Below are 9836 nucleotides of genomic sequence, written 5' to 3'. Positions count from 1 at the left end.
TATATGCTTTGCTTTTTAAACATTCACGTTTCCCTCAACTGAGATTCTTCTTGTTAACTGTTGCTCGTTTCTGTGCATACGTGTGTGTAAGTTGTTATAGGATTAGCAAAGGGAAATTTACAAAAGGGAGGCGGGTGGGGACTTGGCCACCATGGGGTTCAACTCAACTGGACAAGCCTCTTCTTGTCCACTGGGGCCCAGGGAATGGCTGGACATAAGGGGGTGGGGGAAAACCAGGGAAGAGACACAACAGGAATTAGGACATGCTACCCACTGTAGGACAGGACAGAGATTTATGTTCTCAGGTAGAAAGTGGTCTTTGCAAATGGCCTGAGGAGAAATGGGTCTGATGCTTGAATCCCTCTGTGGTGTCAGTGTCTGAGCATCTCAGGGGTGGCTCAGCATGGAGAAAGAATCTAAGCTTGGGAGCCAGACACACCTGGCATTGTATCCTAGTTTTGCTCTTTGTTGTGACCTGGGTACATTCCCTATCCTTTCTTGGCTTCTGAGAACGGATTGTCGCAGAGGATCTCTAAGTGGCTCCTTTATTCTAAAATTCAGAGATTCCTCATTTTCTAATAACTTTTCTGCCAATCTGATAGATTTTCTCCTGCTCATAAGTATAGTTTCAAGGGGGCAGGAGGGATTTGAAGTGGGTGAGTAGCCCCTCTACATCCTAGCCCACGCTTCTCCCTCCCAGTACTCACGTATCAATCGCCCACCCTGGCGATTCTTTTTTTTTTTTTTTAAGTATAGTTGATTTACAATGTTGTGTTAATTTCTGCTGTACAGCAAAGTGATTCAGTTATACATATATATACATTCTTTTTCATATTCTATTCCATTATGGTTTATCCCAGGATATTCCCTGTACTATACAGTAGGACCTTGTTGCTTATCCATCCTATATATAACAGTTTGCATCTGCTAACCCCAAACTCCCAATCCTTCCCTCCCCTAATCCCCCTCCGGCTTGGCAACCACAAGTCTGTTCTCTATGTCTGTGGCTCTGTTTCTGTTTCATAGATAGGTTCATTTGTGTCATATTTTAGGTTCCACATATAAGTGATATCATATCGTATTTGTCTTTCTCTTTCTGACTTACTTCACTTGGTATGATAATCTCTAGATCCACCCATGTTGCTGCAAATGGCATTATTTCATTCCTTTTATGGCTGAGTAGCATTCCATTACATATATATATATACGTATGCCACATCTTCCTTACCCATTCATCTGTTGATGGACATTTAGTTTGTTTCCATGCCTTGGCTATTGTGAATAGTGCTGCTATGAACATAGGGGTGCATGTATCTTTCTGAATTATAGTTTTGTCTGGATATATGCCACCCTGGTGATTCTTAACATAGTGTCCTCATGCGTCAGAAGAAAAATGATTGGGGGGAAAGGGGTAAACGTTAGAAATGTGAAAGAAAACAAATCATAATATTACATAAACTCATCATAGTAAATTGACATCTGTTACGTATGTCTTTGTTCTCTGATAGTATAAAGATCACAAATATTAAAATCCGGAGAGAAACTAAAATACAAAGGAAGACCATGAGCACAGTCTCAGGAAGAGACCCTCCACCTATTTAGATTGTGTCTCTCCTCCCCAGCTGCCACGAATTTTTGTCACTCAGCATCTATGGAAGAAGGTAAGATTTGAGAGGGACAAGTTATTCTGGCGCTAATAGAGAAACACCTTTTTACCTCATTTGGCCCCGAGTTTTGCATTGTGATTAGGGTCTTAAGTTTTCAAATCTCTGTTGAAATTTCCAATTCTTCCCTCTAGAGCCCTTGGGGTTAGATGTCCATTCTAGATGCCAGAGCTTCTGAATGTCCATCTTTGAGGATCTCCGCCATGCCTGCTGCACAGAATGAGCTGAATGTCAAGAGCCCTTGAACACCAAGACAATGGCCCGATGCTCATAAGGCTAGTCTAGGTCAGAGCCATTGGTTTGGGCACTCTTCATTTGCATAAGGGGTTTCCATGAGCTGTCATGAACTTGAAGGACCAATATAGGCAAGGTTAAAACATGGTCGGATGTGTGCTAGAGATCTTGTCATGTTAATAAAGAACTTCAGCTGCTTAGAACAAGAATCGGGGAGCGCAGGGCAAACATTCTCTCCTCTCTTCTACCAGCGTGATTTTTGGAGATCACAAAGCAGTTGACTCTGCTGAGGAACCTCAGCTAGAGATCTGTCCCTCCCACCTCCCTGGCCCGGAGTGAGCCTGGCACACTGTCCCTGGCCTGGTACTGGGAGGCATGCATCAGGCCTTCTTCCAATAGGTGGTTCATTCATCTCTACGTCCCAGTTTCTCCCACACCAATTAGAGTTCAGTGCACATGTTTAAATCCCTCAAAAAAGCAGTCCCCTTGCTATTGTTATCAAATGCTGTTTCCAAACCTCCAGGCTCCTCTCTTCCTGCTGTCTTTCCAAGAAGAGGTTTTCACTTGAGGCTCCCACTGTAGAAATGTCAGGCTGGCTTCTCTCATTGTTCTCTCCAGGAGTGCTCCGTGAAAGGAGGACTGGGGCCATATTTTGCAGATTCCCATGGGAGCTATAGAATAACTCTCCCTATTACAAGGGAGCGTGGAGCTACCTTGCTTGTGGTCCCACAAAAAGTTGCACAGGAGCAGAGACAGGGCCCCCATGCTTTGCACAGAGAGAGCATTCAATAAAAGCTTGTTGGGTGCGTGAAAGTAATGACAGATCCTCCTTTTATACTTCCTTTTGCATTAATAATGCTTGGAAATGGAGGGTATTGGTTAAAGGATTTTATACTTTACCAAGCACCTTTCTTGGCTAACTTTTTGTTGGCTGAAACTTGAGTCCGCCCCGGACGGAATTGTTGGTGAAGAATGTCCCTTTGGTAGTGTGCTTGCCTACTCCCTTCCAGCACTTGCTGTCACAGCCCCTTCCCCAGTCAGAAAGAGGCCCTTCTATAGCCCTCCCAAGGCCTGGACCACATTGTCCCCATCAGTCTGTCACCATGTCTGAGTTGGTATTTCTGCTTACACCTGTTCTGTGACTGTTAGCCAAATCTTGCTGAAATATAATGCATCACTTCTGTTCTCTGTCCAAGGATAATATATTTGCATTTAATAGGAACCCTTAGGAGATCCTGTGCTCTTACTCCCAGAAGTGGCTTCAGAGTGAGGATTTTGGCAGGGAGAATTTAAAAGCAAGTATTATAATAATTTATCTCTCCTTCTGGATTAAAATCCTCTTGGCGGAAGTCCGCTGTTTTATACATCTAGTTTGCCTGGAAATACTTACTGCTATACCCTCATCAATAATATTTCATGAATAAATATGAGATTAGCTAACGTACTAAAGTAATTTGAGAGGTGGTATATATGGATTAATATAATCCTGCCCACATCATGTATTTACATTATCCACACTTCTCTCCAATGGTTTCACCCACTTTGGTTGAGAGAGAAAATTTTCAATATGGAGGCTCCCAATGATCCCCATGTACTGGTTTTCAGAGCCTTGTATATTCCCCTTCCCTTGAGTAAACTGCTTCTAGCCAATAGAATACAGCAATGTTAATTAGGTTATATGATCAAGTATACTTCTATAACTAGGTTACAAAGGTTGTCACTTCCTTCTTGGTAGCAGACAACTTTGTGGGCTTTGATGAAGTTGCCCATATGATCAGAAACTCTCAGAAGTCTTCCACTAATAGCTGACAAGGAACCAAGGTCCTAATCCAGCAACTTGTAAGGAGCTAAATGCTGCCAACAACCACGTAAGCTTGGAAGCAGATTCTTCCCAGTCAAACCTTCAGGTTAGACCTCAGCCCCAGATGACATCTCATTTGCAGACTTGTGAGAGATTCTGAAGCAGAGGAGCCAGCTGAGCTGTGCCCAGACTCCTGACCCGCAGGAGCCGTGAGATAATAAATGTGTGTTTTTCTAAACTGTGAAGTTTGTGGTAATCTGTTATGTACCAAAGAAAACAAATACAAGGGTCTTTTAGCCCATTTGTCCTCCAAGTGTCAGACTTCTCCAGTGACATTTTCCATGAATTAGCCCTGGAAAATAAATGCCCAAGATTGAGAGCTGGGTCATAAACCAGGTCTCAGGAGAGTTGCCCCTTCCCATATTGTCTCCTTCCCCAACATGATTCCTTTGAGAAAATTCACAGCATTGGACAAATTTCTCAGTCTCTAAAATCCCACAGGGCTCTGACAGACAGTGATTAAATAGACCCAAGAGATCCTTACCTTGTGCCTTCCTGGCTAAGTGTAATTTCCCATCTCCATGGAGGTCTGCCTGGGTCCTTAGCGATATCCTTCTCCCTAGCCTAGGTCTTGTCCATGTGAGCCTTCCTTGGAGGAAATGCCAACCCCTCTGGCAGCAGGTACCAATCTTTGGTTCATAAAACGTCTGGACAGTTTGTTCAAATAGCAGATATGAGCCTCACTCATAGAGACTCTTATTCAGAGAATCTGAAATGGGGTCCAGGAATCATAACTTTTAATAAGCACCCAGAGGATTCTGATGGTGGTGAAGTCCCAGGCTTCGAGAAACCCAGATCCAGAGGTCCAGAAACATTTTACAAAGTTTCCAAAAGAGCACCCTTGGCACCAAAATGTCTGTATTTCAAGGACCTGCCAGCAGTACGTAATTGCTCCTGTGACCTTGAAAATATCCTTTTTAAACACTCTAGACCTCAATCCACATAACTACCATGTGAATTGATGGATCTGGATATTCTCCTTCAGTCTTGTAACCTAGGATTTAAGTAATGAAAGGGATAGTTTAATAGTAAAATGAGCGTATACAAATGGCACTCGCCATGTGTCAGACACTGCTCTAAAGTCATTTACGTTAATTCCTTTAGGCCTTACAACAATCCTGTGAGGTAGAAGCCATTATTAATCTCATTTGACAGATGAGGAAACTGAGGCCCAGAAAGACCACGTGACTCGCCCAAGGTCACACAGCTAGTAGATACTATAGGCGGGAATCAAATACCTTCAGGGTAGCGGTGTAAAGTCCATGTTTTTAACCACCATGCTAGACACCCTTTCTTTCAAATTCTAAATGTTCCCAGGTTTATAAAAAAGCAACACTGGTGTGGACTGCATTTATGGGGGATGAATATGAATTATGACTGTCCTTGATTGTAGAATAGAATTTTCATTGGCAAAGGTATAGGAGAAAGATATTGTAAACAGAGGGAACTCCAAGAGAAGAAATGTGCAAGTGGGCCTGAGCATGGCATACGGGTCAAGTAATGAGGAGACTGGCTGGCCAGAGCAGGGTCCAATGGGAGAGCAATGAAAGGTGGGGATGAGAAGGGGAGGTAGGGAAGGGAGTCGGGGCTTGAATACTATGTAAAGGAATCACTGACCACCCAATACTGCTGACTTTTCCCCCTTCCCCTTGCTAATCAGAACTCCAATTTTCTTCCTGAAGTCCCAGGATATGGATTTGATTGTTCTAGTTCAATTACAGCCACTCTCTTCCCCTTGCCACTGACTCAATTCAGCCAATAAGACATAACTAGAACTCTGTTGGGAGCCTCTGGAAAAGATTTTTCTCATAATAACAAAAAAGGAAGTTGCATGAGAAAAAGCTCTTCTGACCCCTCCCCTCCTTCCTTGTTGGGATGCTGTGGTGTGAAGATGTGATGTTTGGCCCTTTGGCAGCCATCTTGCATAAATGAGGGGGAAGACCAGAGAATCAGAGAAATGCCAACCGAGCTCCTTGGTGTTCTGACTTCACAGAGCTGCTGAACCTAGCACCACCTTCCTCCATCCTTGTGTTTGTGTAAGATAATATAATGCCTTTATCACCTGGGCCACTCAGTGTCCTGTTGCATGTGGCCCAATGAATGGAATCCTAACTGACAGACATTATACTAGGAAGCCAGGGTCTTTGGTGAAATAATACTGGTAAGAGTTTTCAACGATATTGTACGTCTGTGCACATTATTTAGTTAGAAATGAAGGAGCACCAGCTTTGGAGTTAGAGGGCATGGGTGTGAATCTCTGCCGCATCTAGAGGACCTGAGAAAGAAACTGTCTTCTTGAGCCTCAGTTTCCTCACCTGTAAAATGTGCAAAATAATACAGTCCCTGTCAAGTTGCGAGGATTAAGTGAAATAATATTTTCATGGCATCCAGCTCAGCATCCAGCACTAACTACATCTAGAAAGGAGACAGATTGGCAATGATAACAATAGCCAATAATTATTGAACTCTTACTGCATGCCTACCTCTGTATCAAGAACTTTAGGTTATTGTTTTATGAAATCCTCTCGGAGATGGGTGTTTTTAAAAGCCCACTTCCGCTTATTATTCCTAGTCCCCAGAGTCTTTTAAGGAGGGCAGGTGCATCCTCATACTTTCCGTTCTGAATTGAGGAGGCGGTCTGGTGAGCGGAAGTGGCTTGCTCAGGGTCACATGATGGCAGACCCGGACGTAGCTCTGTGTCCCTCCATCTAAATCCTAAGTCTGAACCACGATGCATCAGTGACCTGTCCCAGTCTCTCGGTGTCTCGTGCCCACGAGTGATGATTTGCCTTGCTTGTCAATAAACGTGGTAGCATCTTCGCTTGTCATTAACAATATCCACCTCCACAAACTTGAAAGGAGGGGAAATCGTAATGCCTTCTGTGTCTTGGGAGAGGCCTGTGGCTTCTACCTGATGTGCCCAGAGCATCCGTCTGACAAACCCAATCTAATGAGGCTGTTAGCAGGCGCCCCACAGTGGTCACGAGGGACCTTGTTAGGAGAAGTGTCCCATCCCTGAGGAGTTCTTTGCCAGGTGATGGACAAAGTTGTTGGCAGTGGGAAGTCTGGAGAAAGATCTGGGGCTCTTCTTATGTGGAAAAGAATCCTCTGAGCGGGTACACGGTCTTTTCCACTTCCCTGCGGGGACCACCCCCGTGTTGTGTGCCCTGGAAAGGGGCGGTGAAGTGGCCATGTGTTGTCACTTAGGCGTGGGGTGCTCAGTTGTGCGGGTGTCACTGCCTACGTGGTTTCAGTCCCGTGTGGAACCGGGGTTCTGAACAGTGGCTCTGACTCCTTCGTGCTGTTTTTTGATCACGCAAGTTGAAAAAGAATCACAGATGTTACAGGAGGACTGAGTCATGAGGGCACCTTCCTTGCTGGTCAGAGGGTCATTTCCCAAGTTCACAGAGCCAGTTAGCAACACAGCCCCAAGTCAGAGCAGAATAAGCCAGACACACCAAGGAGCACCAGAGCCCGGATCTGCTTTCTTTAAAATACCAGTGTGGCAGAGCTATTACGTTCAGAGCATAATCAACATTGATATTTCCGTTATCTGGTCTGGTCCTCATAACAGCCCACAAGGCACATGCTGCTTCTATATCTACGGTACAGATGGTCATGGTCTGAGGTCACAGAGCCAATAGGGGACAGGGTTTTTTCACCCTGCTCAAGTCTAGCCTGCTATTTAAACGGATCCCAAGAGTCTCGGGCTCTCCTCCCTTCTTCTCTTCCAGTAGTGGGGCTGGCTGTGGTGTGTGCTGGGAACAATGCTTTCCTAGCTTTATAAAGACCTCAGGGATGCTGGACTGTCCTTGCAGGTGTTCTCATTACCGCTCATTGTTTTTTCTAACATCTTTTTTTTTTTTTTTTTGCGGTACGCGGGCCTCTCACCGTTGCGGCCTCTCCCGTTGCGGAGCACAGGCTCCGGACGCGCAAGCTCAGCGGCCATGGCTCACGGGCCCGGCCGCTCCGCGGCATGTGGGATCTTCCCGGACCGGGGCACGAACCCGTGTCCCCTGCATCGGCAGGCGGACTCTCAGCCACTGCGCCACCAGGGAAGCCCTGAACATCTTTTTTGGAGTATAATTGCTTTACAATGGTGTGTTAGTATCATACTGCTCATGTTTGCCCTTGGTCCTCTCCCCGCCCCTTTATGCCCTATTTGGAGGCAGCTCCATATGGACGCGAAGTGTGGGCTGCGCACCGTGATGTGATTTGAGGGCTGCTGGAAACCCCCAGCCCTGAGCCCCTTCCCTGGAGTCTTGTTGCTGAGAGCTAAAATTTGAAGCCCAACTCTGGATTCCAGCCCCCTGTGAATACAGCCCTTCCTTACAGAGAGAGTGCACCCCATAATTCTTTTTTTTTAATGTTATCTTTTTTTTTTACATCTTTATTGGAGTATAATTGTTTTATAATGGTGTGCTAGTTTCTGCTTTATAACAAAGTGAATCAGTTATACATATACATATGTTCCCATCTCTCTTCCCTCTTGCATCTCCCTCCCTCCCACCCTCCCTATCCCACCCCTCTAGGTGGTCACAAAGCACCGAGCTCATCTCCCTGTGTTATGCAGCTGCTTCCCACCAGCTATCTATTTTACGTTTGGTAGTGTATATATGTCCATGCCACTCTCTCACTTCGTCCCAGCTTACCCTTCCCCCTCCCCATATCCTCAAGTCCATTCTCTAGTAGGTCTGTGTCTTTATTCCTGTCTTACCCCAACCCATAATTCTTGACCATTCAACCTCCCTAATTTGTATCCGGAGGTTTCCCGGCTCCCAGACTGGAAGATGAACAATGAGGGAACGTTAGGCTCTCAGGGGTGAGGGAGGAACTGGCCTGTGGGGGGAAAGAGAGATAAACGGGGAAGCTGAACTTGGACTTGGACCACAGCCCCATTGGGCCACATCAGCGCCACATGAACCTGAACTCAGAGCTTCTCCGCATCCAGTCTGGCTGAGGTCACAGCAGGGCTCTCGACCATCAGCACTCAGGAAGAAGGGACCCAGCAGAAAGGAGGGAGCCGCCATGCATGTGTGTTTGCAGAGGGCTCTGGGGAGGGTGCTGTGGGTAGCACAAGAGCCCGGCTCTGGTATTGCCGCCCGATGAGGCCTGGCAGCCGGGTCTTCCCAGGGCAATTCCAGCACAGCTCATTTGTGCATGTTTTACAATAGTGTTGATAAAATCCCCATGGAGCCCTGGAGCATGTGTGAGGAGTTCCCACCAGAAATCTAAACAACGCCCTGGTGTTGCTGACAGCTTAATAATGTGACAAAGTTCAGCTCCTTCAATGACAGGGACAGGAATGCAGCTGGGCTGGGCTGACCTAGAGTTTTAAAAATACCCACCCTCCCCCTCCAACTCTGACCCAGCATTTGACAAATAACCTTTTCTTAGCCTCCTTGAAGGCACCAGACAGAACCGAGTGCCACGCAGGGGCCACATGCCACCGTTAAAATGTTAAATGGAGTGGCAAGGGTCACCAGAGTCACTTGGGGCTGACATTTATCTTTATTATTATTATTAATAATAATGCATATATTGCTTCTTGGTGCATTCCAGGTTTTTTTGCACTCCAAAATCACGTGGCTGGACATCAGCGGGCCCGATAAATCACCCCACGAACCCAAATTCAATGCAGCTGTCAGGCCAGAGCGGAGAGAAGCAGAGTTTGCTTAATTGAGCTGCAGCCGGGAACCGATGGGCGTTGCCCAGAAAATCAGAATAATAGCAGTGTTGCTGGTGACATTTCAAGAGCGAGATGTGAACTGCTAGCTTCAGCTTTAATTTTACAAGAGGGAATGGGCGGGGCGGGGTGGGGGTGGGGGTTGGTGGGGACGGGTGCAGGGAGAAATCCAGACTTCAACAAATATTTAAACTCTTAGGTTTTTTTTTTTTTTTTTTTTCTGCCTCAAAGCCAGTACAGACAATGAGTTCCACATTGAGAAATTTCAGTAGAAGGAATTCCGTTTTTTCTTCTTTCTCTAGCTTCTTCTCATTTCTCTTGCCTGCCCACTCCTCTGCTCCATGCCCCTTCCCAGCAAAAAGAGAGCTGAAAGGTCAGGAACCATAGGATT

Source organism: Delphinapterus leucas, chromosome 10 (genome assembly GCF_059928025.1).
Source record: "Delphinapterus leucas isolate spDelLeu-1000000601 "Yukka" chromosome 10, BTC_Dleu_Yukka2, whole genome shotgun sequence".
In the NCBI taxonomy this organism is placed as follows: Eukaryota; Metazoa; Chordata; class Mammalia; order Artiodactyla; family Monodontidae; genus Delphinapterus; species Delphinapterus leucas.
This window is presented reverse-complemented; position numbering follows the sequence as displayed.